Genomic DNA, 11531 nt, shown 5'->3' on the forward strand with positions numbered 1-11531 from the left:
GGTTTAGGGGTGGGTGAAGTTGTTAATAAAAAAAGATTTTTGCTAAATGGAAATATGACAAATGGTGATAAAAAAAGTCCACACATTGCATTTAAATGAACACGCATTTTGATTGCTAACGACAGTCATACGTCATGACGACAGACGAAACACGACACTGTCATTATTTTTACGCCAGCTAGAGGTCGCATGACTTTAAAATGTAAATAAAGGTTGTAAATAAGGTGCTTGAAAAACGACCTATAGAGTCGTTTTTTAAGCATCTACAGCTCCATCTGCTTGTATGAGGAAAGGCTGAAATCTCCAGAACTATTTTTGCTATAATTGTATTTTAAAAATATCTTTCAAATCAGCCCAGCCTATACTCTAAAAAAAAAAAATGGTGCTATACGGCACTAAAAAGTGGTTCTTGGCTCGTAATCATAGGGGAAACACTTTTGGTGCTATATAGCAACATATCTTAACAGGTTCTGTATATGGTAGCGGTGCTATGTAGTCATCCCAAAGAACCACTGAATCACCAAGATTTGATGCTATATAGCACTTAAAGTGGTTCCCCTATGATCAAAAGCCAAAGATCCACTTTTAGGGCTGTATAGCACCAAATCTTGGTTCTTCAAAAACAGTCCCTATTTTTAAAATTGTTTTAGTGTTATAATATTTGTGTAATAAAATTTGAATAAAGGTTGAAGATGTCAATTTTCCTATATAGGAACATTGACATCTTTACCCTTTATTCAAATATTATTACAAATTTGTTAAAGAATTTGTGATTGTTTTATGTATTGTTGAGCTTGGAGTCAATTGGTTTTTTTTTTGTGATAATGCAATGAAAAATGTGCGGATGTTATTTTTGGTCAGGCCAAATAAATTATGAACACATGCAAAAAACAAGCGAGAACCAACAAAATATTAATAACGAAGTCAATGTATGCTTTATGCATTTTTTATTTGCATAGTAAAACAAGACCTGCAGCTTTGTCATTTGTTTTGTCAAATAATGTTGTGTTTTGTTCATATTTAGAATATTTAAAAAATATAAAATATGCATGGTCATTGAAAACAAATATCCCCTCCGGACATCACTTTTGGCCACTACTGTCATTCGTTTTTTCACAAATAACACTAAAAAACTGTATGAAAAAAGGCCTCTATCAAAACGGTGACTGCCTAACAGGAAATTTCCTAGTTGCAATTTCTCCCATTCAGTTTTCTAGCTCATCCAGCATGCTAGAATGATCACAATAACCTCTCATAGTTTCTTTTGGCTGTGAATACACTAACAGGCCTGTTAGCAGATGTTAAGGAGCAGTTGTGATGCGCTATTCGCTTCTCATTATAGTCCTGCTTACGCATAACACCTCTACCTTTTCTGAAAAAAAGCAATGGGGGAGTTGTTGACATGTGACAAGCTGGAGAAAAGTACTCTGAAATAGACAGGTCAAGTAGTTTTGTCTGACTGACGGGTCTCGGTTTGCCATCGCGCCCGCTGAGCTGAACGCGTTAAAAGAGTCTGCTTAATGTCCTTGAGGCCTTGAAATCATCTTCTTCCTCTACTGAAACCTTGAGCCCTGATAAGAGTTGCATGCAATCAAGGACATGAGATAAATGAATAATGTCCTTAAAAGTAAGGAAAAGCATTCAGAACTGTACTATAATCACCCACCCACTTCATTTCTGCTTGTTTCGTCATTTGTTTATGTTCTTAATTCCACCGGGTTTGAGGCAAATATGAGGCAGATATAACCGACACAGTTTTGGATGTATTTTTACAGTGGCTCCAAAAATTATTTGGATACGTAAGACACACTCAAAAATGGCATTACACTCTAAAAAATGCTGGGATAAAAACAACCCAAGTTGGGTTGAAAATGGACTAACCCAGCGATTGGGTTGTTTTAAGCAAACATTTAACCCAACCGCTGGGTTAAAATGACCCATTCACTGGGTTAAAACAACCCATTTGCCGGGTTAGTCCATTTTCAACCCACACTAGTTAAAATACCCTGGATTTTCACATTTTAAATAATAATAATATTTTATATTATATTGAATTTACTTTATTCCAGTTAAACAAGACTTTTATTTTGGCAGGTTGTAGTGAAGGGCTTTGACTCTGAATGGTAGAATATTTTTTAATTTGATTAATTGTACAGCTTTGTTTGTGATTTATTAAACCAAAACTGGCAAAAACAAATCCATTCAATCTGCATTATGCAGTAAACTCCACCATCGGTTCCATCCAGGGTTTCCATAAAAATATAGAGCCCTACATTAGCCGCTACAGGACAAATTATTCACTGATGCTTAAAGGGATAGTTCACCCAAAAATGAAAATGATCCCATGATTTACTCCCCCTCAAGCCATCCTAGGTGTATAGGACGTATTTCAGCCCAACACAATCGGAGTTATATCAAGAAATATCCTGGCTCTTCCCAGCTTTATAATGGGAGTGAATGATACCTGAGATTTTGAAGCCCAAAAAAGTAATCCACACGGCTCCAGTGGGTTAATAAAGGCCTTCTGAAGTGAAGCCATGCATTTGTGTAAGAAAAATATCCATATTTAAAACTTTATAAACTAAAATCATGGCTTCCAGAAACGGGTGTACGTGAGTCTAGTTCGGCGGAAGAGTGACCTCTGACCCAACGCATGACGTATTGATGAACGCAGAAGCAGAGGATCACAAATTAGAAGTCTAAAACGAGAATTTGTAAAGAGAAATGTGGGAGGAGCTTGAGTTTGTTGCCCAGTCCTATTTGTCTGAACTACAAGAGAAGCGCGTCTACTCTCAACTAAGCTTACGATACTCCTACGTCATGTGTCGGGTCAGAGGTCACTCTTCCGCCGGAACTGTACGGCCATTAACAGAAGCCATGATTATAGTTTATAAAGTTATAAAAAAATTGATATTTTTCTTACATAAAGCATCGCTTCGCTTCAGAAGGCCTTTTGTGGCAAGCAGGACGTGGCAGAGAGCCGTGAGAATCGGCCTCGAGTTTCTCACAGAGGAGCTTTGGAAGCATAAAAGGAGGAGTGAAGGACGAGAGAGGACCAGGCCTGAACTTTACGTTGTTTTTGTTTATGTTTGATTATGTGTGTGGAGCTGCCGCTTTTACTTCACATAATAACATACCTCATTACACCTTTATTAAAGGATTAGTTCGCTTCAAAATGAAAATTTCCTGATATTTTACTCACCCCCATCTCATCCAAGATGTTCATGTCTTTCTTTCTTCAGTCGAAAAGAAAATACGTTTTTGAGGAAAACATTCCAGGATTTTTCTCCATGTAATGGACTTCAATGGCAACCAACGGTTGAAGGTCCAAATCAATGCAGTTTCAAAGGAAGGGCTTCAGAGGCTCTGCCCGATCCCAGACGAGGAATAGGGTCTTATCTAGTGGCGCGCCACGGATTGCGCAATCACGTCGGAAAGGTCACGCTAGACGTAGTCAGAAGTACCACCTCAAGACTAATACAAACGCCCTTTCCCAAAAAACACCATCTCCAACTTCAAAATCGTCCGACATCGTTTTATATTAGTCTTCGCACGAGCGCTTTGTAAACACAGGGGCGGCACTTCCGCCTACGTCTAGCGTGACCTTTCCGACGTGATTGCGCAATCCTTGGCACGTCTCAGAGCAGCGCAAGTTGAGCAATTCAGGATCGTTAAAATAGGGTCCTTAATCTCACGACTCTGACATCAACCCCCGGTTTCACAGACTTCAGTCTAGTCTCAGACTAAAGTGCATGTTTGAGCTGTTTCAACTGAAAGCAACTTGCACTGATGTATCTTAAAATATGACAGTGCCATTGATTTGTCTCAAGATGCACACCAGTAATGTTTTTTCTAAGGCACGTTTATAAAATATACTCAAATGTCCTAACCATAGACTGTAAAAAAATATGGACGTAGTGTCCGTGACCTCAACCATAGGATTCTAAAGAGCAGTTTTGAAGTGTAAAGTAGGTACGAGCTGGCCGTTGCCGTCTTGGCAGCGCGTCATCGTGCGTCACTCCCTAATAATAGAAAATGGGCAAAATGGACGTGGGCGGAGCCGAGGTGACGCGATGACTAACAGATAGCAGACAAATGGCAATCCACCTGTCACTCAAAGTGGCCACGCCCTTAATTATGCAGAACTTTAAGGCTTTATATAATGTAAACGAATTGGTTATAAAAAAAAATCACCCCCCTCACAGTCGTCATGAAGGGCAAAATTAGCCGTATAGACCAAAACCAATTTGTGCCAGACTGTAAACATGTTTTATTCTGCTGTAAAGTTGGTCATTTTAACATGGGGCTCAATGAGATTCTGCTCCTTCTGGAGCCTGTCTCTAGTGGCCAGTCGATGAATTGCAGTTTATGTCACTTCCATATTGGCTTCAAGAGAAACTGCGGGAGGTTGCCGCTTGGCCCTAACTGAACTGAGGCCTAATCCTGGCTTAATCTAAGCCCTGTCTGTGAAACCAGGCCTATAACTCGCAATTGTGACTTTATATCACTCCAAAAAAAGTCAGAATTGTGAGATATATACTCGCAATTGCAAGAAAAAAGTCAGAGGTGCGAGTTTATATCTCAATATTCTGACATTATATCTCGCAATTGCTACTTTATATCACGCAATCGTGAGGAAAAAAAGTAAATTATCTTTAAAGGGGTGGTTCCGTGGTTTTTTTCTAGGCTTGGTTGTGTTTATGGGGCGCAGTATAACATGTCTTAATGCTTCTTTTTTTTTAAAAAGCCATATTTTTCTTATATTTTACCTTTATTCCACACCACTGTCTCCACTGTCCTTTGAACGGCTCGTTTGCTTCCTGCTTCTGTGAAGCCAATCCCTCCGAAAAACGCAATGGTCTTAGATTGGTTAGATGGCTAAATGTAGTTTGTAGTTCTGCAACAGCTCTCTCTCTTTCGTAATGACGGCGACGTGGCCTCACCCACTTTGTTGCGTGTTCGCGGGGGCAGTGTTTATGTTAAAAGCAAGGGTTTATGATGTCACCAACCCGGGAAGAAGCTTGTTGTAGTTCAAACCGGCCGTTTTTGTAGGCATTAAACTGCCATAACTTTAAAAGACAATATCTCCGTTTGCATTGAACTTTCAGCGCTGTAACTTTGCAGATACTGTTTATGCTCAAGCAGCAACATTACACACTAACTAAAGTTAAAAAAGTGAAATCGCATGCAACCACCCCTTTTAAACATTTTTACTCCGTTACGGAAACAAGCTTCCATAGGTTTTCTCAGACGTGTTGAACCATTGTGGTTCCCCAAAGAACTTTTCAAGTGAACAGTTCTTAAAAAAAATTATTTTCTTCTTAGTGTGAAGAACATTTTTAATAATCTAAAGAACCTTTTTCCATTATAAAGAACCTTTTGTGCAAAGATTGTTGGAAAATTCCAAGGCTCTTCATGGAATCATCAGTCGATAAAGAACCTTTAAGAACTTTTTTCATTTTAAAACGAGTGTAGGTAGGAGTTTGTTCGGACCCTTCCTTCAAAAATACCATTAAATATCAAATCAAATGGCATTCAATGATTAGCAATCTTTTCAGGATAAATAAATAAAAAGCATACTTTTTTTTTTAGCACATAAACATGCTTTGAAGCTTCTGTATGCATGTCCAAAGACTCATTTCTAGTAGCTTTGATGATCGATGTTGTGAGCTCCGCACAGAGGCTGGGAAAGATGACCACCTCCTCTCCAACTGAACGGAGAGGCATACGAGCGCTAACAAGAGTCGGGCGGTAACTCCACACTCACATCATTAGACCTGCACTGGTAGAGATGAATCAAGCAGCGCTTCACAATTACAAACTCTGAGAGCACTGTGACCTCCTCTCAAAAACAAAACGAAGTGATAATTATCCGAGTGCAAAGGTTCCAAACTCTTAAATGAAACTCGACCTAGCCATGTAAAGACATAATGTGGTGTAATTACTTGCAATTTGCATGGTTATTTTTAGCAGTGCATTGGAAAATTTAATTGTTGTTTTGATAATTAAGGGTGAAATTAATGTTGCAGCAAATAATACTGACAGGGACTCAAAATACTAGCTAGGACTAACACAACTTGAATTTGGAATAGCAGCACTACTATTTTTTTTAAATATAACTATATGACCGAAATGGGGCACGGTACTGTTCTGAGTACAGGGTTAAAGGAAGGTCATTTGTCTTCGCTTGAGATTTTGGTCCTTGCTAAGTGAGCTTTTATCTGCTCTGTCTCAGAGTGGAAGTGCTTTGCTGACGTAAAACTTCCTTGAGACTTATCAAACATTTTAACAATCTGTTCAAGCTCTTTTATTTTAACCTAATTTTCCACAGAATATCATTTTTTTATTCCAGGATGCATGAAAATGTTTTTTTTACTAGTGCTGTCAATCGATTAAAAACAAACAAACAAATTAATCACATTTTTTCTGTAATTAATCATGATTAAAAACAACAGTTTTTTTATTTTGTATATTGTAATAATTTCAGTTACTTTCCAGAAACTACTTAAAGATTGTTGATATTTGTTGTAATTACATATTTTTATGAATGAAGGCCAGTTGCAGATACAGATGTCTCTATGAAAAATATATATTTTTAAACATTAATGATAGACATTCAACATTACAGTATAATTGAAAGCTATATCAAATATTTGGCTTTTAATTTAAGTGAACCCATTATAATAAATGTCATATTTACCTGTGCCCTTCCTACCTTAAATCTACAATTTTCTCTGTTACCATTGTTCTTTGATTAACATTAATGACAGATATCACAGCAACTGGTTTATTAGGCTACTGTGACTTTAAGATCTGCCGCTGACGAACATGACGAACAAGGCGCATTATTGGTGCGTTGCTATGTTGAAGAACTGAAAACGACTGCTCCATTGACCAACAAAAACCTGCTCTGAAATCAATAGCACAGTATTTGTGTTATATTTAAAGGGTTAGTAATATATGCACCTATAGGCTAGTGGCTTTTAAAGGGAATAGGAGATGAGACTCTGAGACATGAAGCCAGAGCTTTCCCTATCCGGTCTTTTTTCCCCTCGTCTCAAGAAATATCTGCGTACACACGAAACCACTGAAACCGACTCAAAACAATGTAGTATACATGCCTGGCCAGTGTGTGGCGCTGTAATTCTGCCACAGAAATACTAAAAACGGAGAAGAAGAGTTGTGGCTAGAAGGGGTAGAGCGATGGTAGGAAGTGAGGCAAAATCACGATAAAATATCTCACGAATCTCACGATAAAATAATAAATAAATGTGCTACTTACCAGATTGTGTTTTATTAATGCCTACCCCAACCCTAAACCTACCCTTACAATAATGCAAATACAGTAATTAAACAATACTGATGTGCGCATGCCCAGTGGCCTGTAGTTGTATCCCTTCTAGTCTTTACCGCGCGGGACGTGGTGTGATGATATCACCGTTTCACAAAATATACGGATTGGCTGTACACACGAAAACGTAAGGGTGTCTGTTTCAGATTTATCCACTCTGGGACCCGGTTGAAAAAATACTGGTTTCAGGCTCCCAAAACGCCGGATCCGTCTGGACGAAACGCTGAAACGATACAAAATTTGATACAGCTAAACACGTCTCCATGTGGACGAATGTGATTGGTTTATGGCACGTTACACCCCAAACACACCCATGACTCATTAAGAGACTAGGTACAACCCTTTTAGACCACACCGACCGCTTTTTTCCGTCGTTAAACTAGCAAAAGTGGATTCGGACACACCCTAAGTGCGCCATGAGCTTCAGACCATGCGCTCAGATTGTTAAAATAGGGACATTAAAGTTAATTTAAGAAGTTATTTAATTAATTTAAGACTGCTCTTATGAGAATGCTCGACAAAGCTGGTAATTTGGCATAAATCTGTGTGTTATATTGCTTGTTGAAGAGCGAAAGAGAACTTGATTCTGGCGCGTCTTTCTGTGCGTCGCGTGCAGTGTTGGGCACGTTACTTTAAAAAATAATTAGTTATAGTTACTAGTTACTTCTTACAAATAGTAACTGAGTTAGTAACTGAGTTACATCATTATAAAAGTAACTAATTACTAGGGAAAGTAACTGTGTTACTTTTTTTTTTTTTTTTCAAATGTTCAAATATGTCAAATAACTTGGATGGCCCCAATATTAGATATGTTAAATGAATGAATTGGACACGAAATAGAATAAATTATTATTATAAAACATTGTACATTAATGTACACTATTGTAATGTTGCTGTGGGAAAATGTGAGAGACACCTATCCAATTCAATACATTATTGTAAATATTATCAGTAGACCTACTATAGTGTAAATATTGTGTAAATATTATCAGTACTATACTACTCCTTTGGTAGTGGAGCTCACGTTATCACCTGGGTTTTTAGCCAATATTTTGTGGGGGCATGTGATGATGTGAGGTGCTTCATTAGATTAGAATTACTTGCCAATGACGTGGAGAGACTCTTTCTTCCTGGGCATAAGTTACACGTTACATAAACATTCTTTCTTTTCACCTCAACGAGGGAAAAGTAGTGCTTATACTTCCGGTTTGCGAAAGCTACCTTTGAAGTCGTTGGACTTGCCATCGCTCTGACTCCACCTGGTCGTTGGTGTGTGACTGTGCATATGCGTGTGTGTGTGTATGTGTGTCATAGGTGTGTGTGTGTGTGTGTGAACTCAACCTATCAACCTCAACCTTGTCTCCCACCCACCAATCATGATCAGTTATGTGTACCAAAACACGCATGGCATGCACGCCCGCACACACACCAAACCAAAAAGAGAAGAAAAAAAAACGTTGCAGGTCCGACCTGTTCGGATGAAAACCGCTTCAGTGAGCTCAATTATAGTAATGCCGCATTTTATTCTCTGTAACTTTTTTCGCGTGTGTGTCACATAGTCAGGACATTCACAAAAAATCGTGCTTGAATGGTTCAAAAGCATTTGCATGAATAAAAGCGTGATCATATGATGTAACGCTAGCCAAAGGATGACAGAAACATGGATGCTGCGTTAATTGCGTTACATATTTTTAATAGGTGTTATTAGCGTTAACACGCTAATATTGACAGCGCTAGTTTTTACACTTTCTAAAGAAAATGCGATTTGCTAAGGAATAGATGTTGCTCTGTGGGGGCTTTTCAGGATCAGGGGTTTATTCAGGTTTATTCACATTGTGACTTGGTGTGAAATTATTATTCATTCGTCCTGTGCATCTCGATTTCAGATTTTTGAATCACATCTCTCTGAGAACCATCAGCAGTCGCAGTTTCGACCGCCTGAGAGGAGTAAAAAGAATGTGAGTAGTCATCGTTTTTTTTAAAACAATGTTGAGAGATAACCAGATGTTTAGCATGTCCACTGAAGGGAAATGCCATCCATCATCACTCCCCGCCGAGCAACAGGCTCATCTCCACATCATGTGACCTGTGAAGAGAATCTTTGATATTCACTCCCTTTTTCAGAACATGCCAATTTTTCCCAGCAGCTCTTTGAAAAGGCTCAGTACATCCAAGTTAGGAGGAACAGTTTGAACGCCTGCACAGAATAGATTATTCTTTGGCTGAATAGCATGCAGTATTTTGTCTGTGACAGTTTTAATATCACACAATATAAAGAATCTTTCTCTCTCTGGATTGGATTTCTGTGTCAAAAAGAAGCATTTCTATCCCTAGGAATGGCCTCAGAAAAGATTATATGGGGCTTGCATTGAAAAATTCAGTAACACTTTATTTTACAGTGTCACATTTGTTACATGTACTTACCATAGTAATAACAATAAAGGATGCATAATTACATGCAACTAACCCTAACCCTATAAGAACATGTAGTTCATAGTACTTAAATATATAATTACACTGTAACAATGACACCTTCAAATAAAGTGTAACCAAAAATTCATTCAAACCTTTATAAATCTTTTTCAATCTAAAATGCAAAACGTTATAATGAAACCACAACATGAATTAAAATGTGAAAAATGCAATGCAATTAGACATGTTTAGACACTCTAAAAAATGCTGGGTTAAAAACAACCCAAGTTGTATTGCATGCATTGAATTAATCAAATGTGTCAAATCGATTAAAAAAATTAACTAATGAATCAAAAAAAGAAATCTGTTATTAATCACGATTAAAAACATGGAGGTTTTTTTATATTTTATATTGGAATATTTCACAGTTACTCTCCAAATTAATGTAGACACAATATTTTTCAAATATTTGTTATCTTTTTATGAATGTAGGCTGATACTAATACTGCTACTGATGTCTCTATGAAAATATTTTTTTTAACATTATTGATAGACATTCAACATTACAGTATAATTGAAAGCTGTATCAATTTCAAAATGTATTAGGCTTATAAATAATAACAACTTTTACATTTAAGTGAACTTTAAGTGAACAATCTTCACATAAACCCATTATAATAAATGTAATTTACCTGTATAACGACATTTTAATTGTTAAAAAATATTTTTATTTCAATATTAATAATAATAAGAAAATGTGGTACATTTCAAATTATATTCAAAAATGTACATGCATGCTCTGTAGGCTTCATCCATCCAAGTTTCTGATGGTGCATGATTGATTTATTCAGTTTTACAAGCAGAAATAAATGCATTCTTTTCATTGACCTGCTGTTGTTTTTTCACCCAGAGAAATCGCCCAGAGCATATCATTGGAGACCATAGAGACGGAAGCATTCAACAGCCTTCTGAATCTCTCAGAAATGTAAGAAACCACTCGAGGAACAATGAAAGTGATTCATGGACTTGATTTAATTAAGTCTTAATGATTGTATTTAATTACTCAGTCAGTAATTATAACCGACTGGAAAGAGAATCTTCTCTCGCAGAGTCTTTTCATAGTAATGTGTCAATTGTTTGTGATTTCTCATGCAAGAATTTGTATCACAGCTCAATCCAGAACACACGGAGCCTGGTTCACATCCACCGGCGAGCGTTCAACCACCTTCCCAAGCTGAGATATCTGTAAGCAGCACATATTCTTCATCTTCATCTCTGTGTTTCTACAGCTATCATATTTGAACTCTTTCCCTGCCAGCATTTTTTTTTTTTTAAAGTGTTTTTGATCATTTCCCAGAATATTTTGTTGTGCACTGTAAACCTGAATAAGTTGGCAAAACTCAAAAACATTGAGGCAATCGGTTACATCAATTTTTTAAAATTAAGTTTATGTAATATATATAATGTAAATAAGCAGAACTTTTTTTTTTACTCATAGATTTTAATTGCTCTTAACTTCAAATATTTGAGTAAGCTAATTCATACATTAAAATTTAAATGATCAACTTAAATATTTTTAGTCGTGGAAACTTGGCTAGCTTTAACTAGCTAATTCAATAAATGCTACCTTGCTAATTGATAACACAATGCTTTGATAGCATTAGCATACCCCAAAAAAACAACATAACAGAAACTCTTCTAAACTAACATAACAAACATTAAACACTACTAAATCTCCCACTTAACGTTAATCTTGCACACAAAAAAC

This window comes from Gobio gobio (assembly GCF_949357685.1).
Source record: "Gobio gobio genome assembly, chromosome: 18".
In the NCBI taxonomy this organism is placed as follows: Eukaryota; Metazoa; Chordata; class Actinopteri; order Cypriniformes; family Gobionidae; genus Gobio; species Gobio gobio.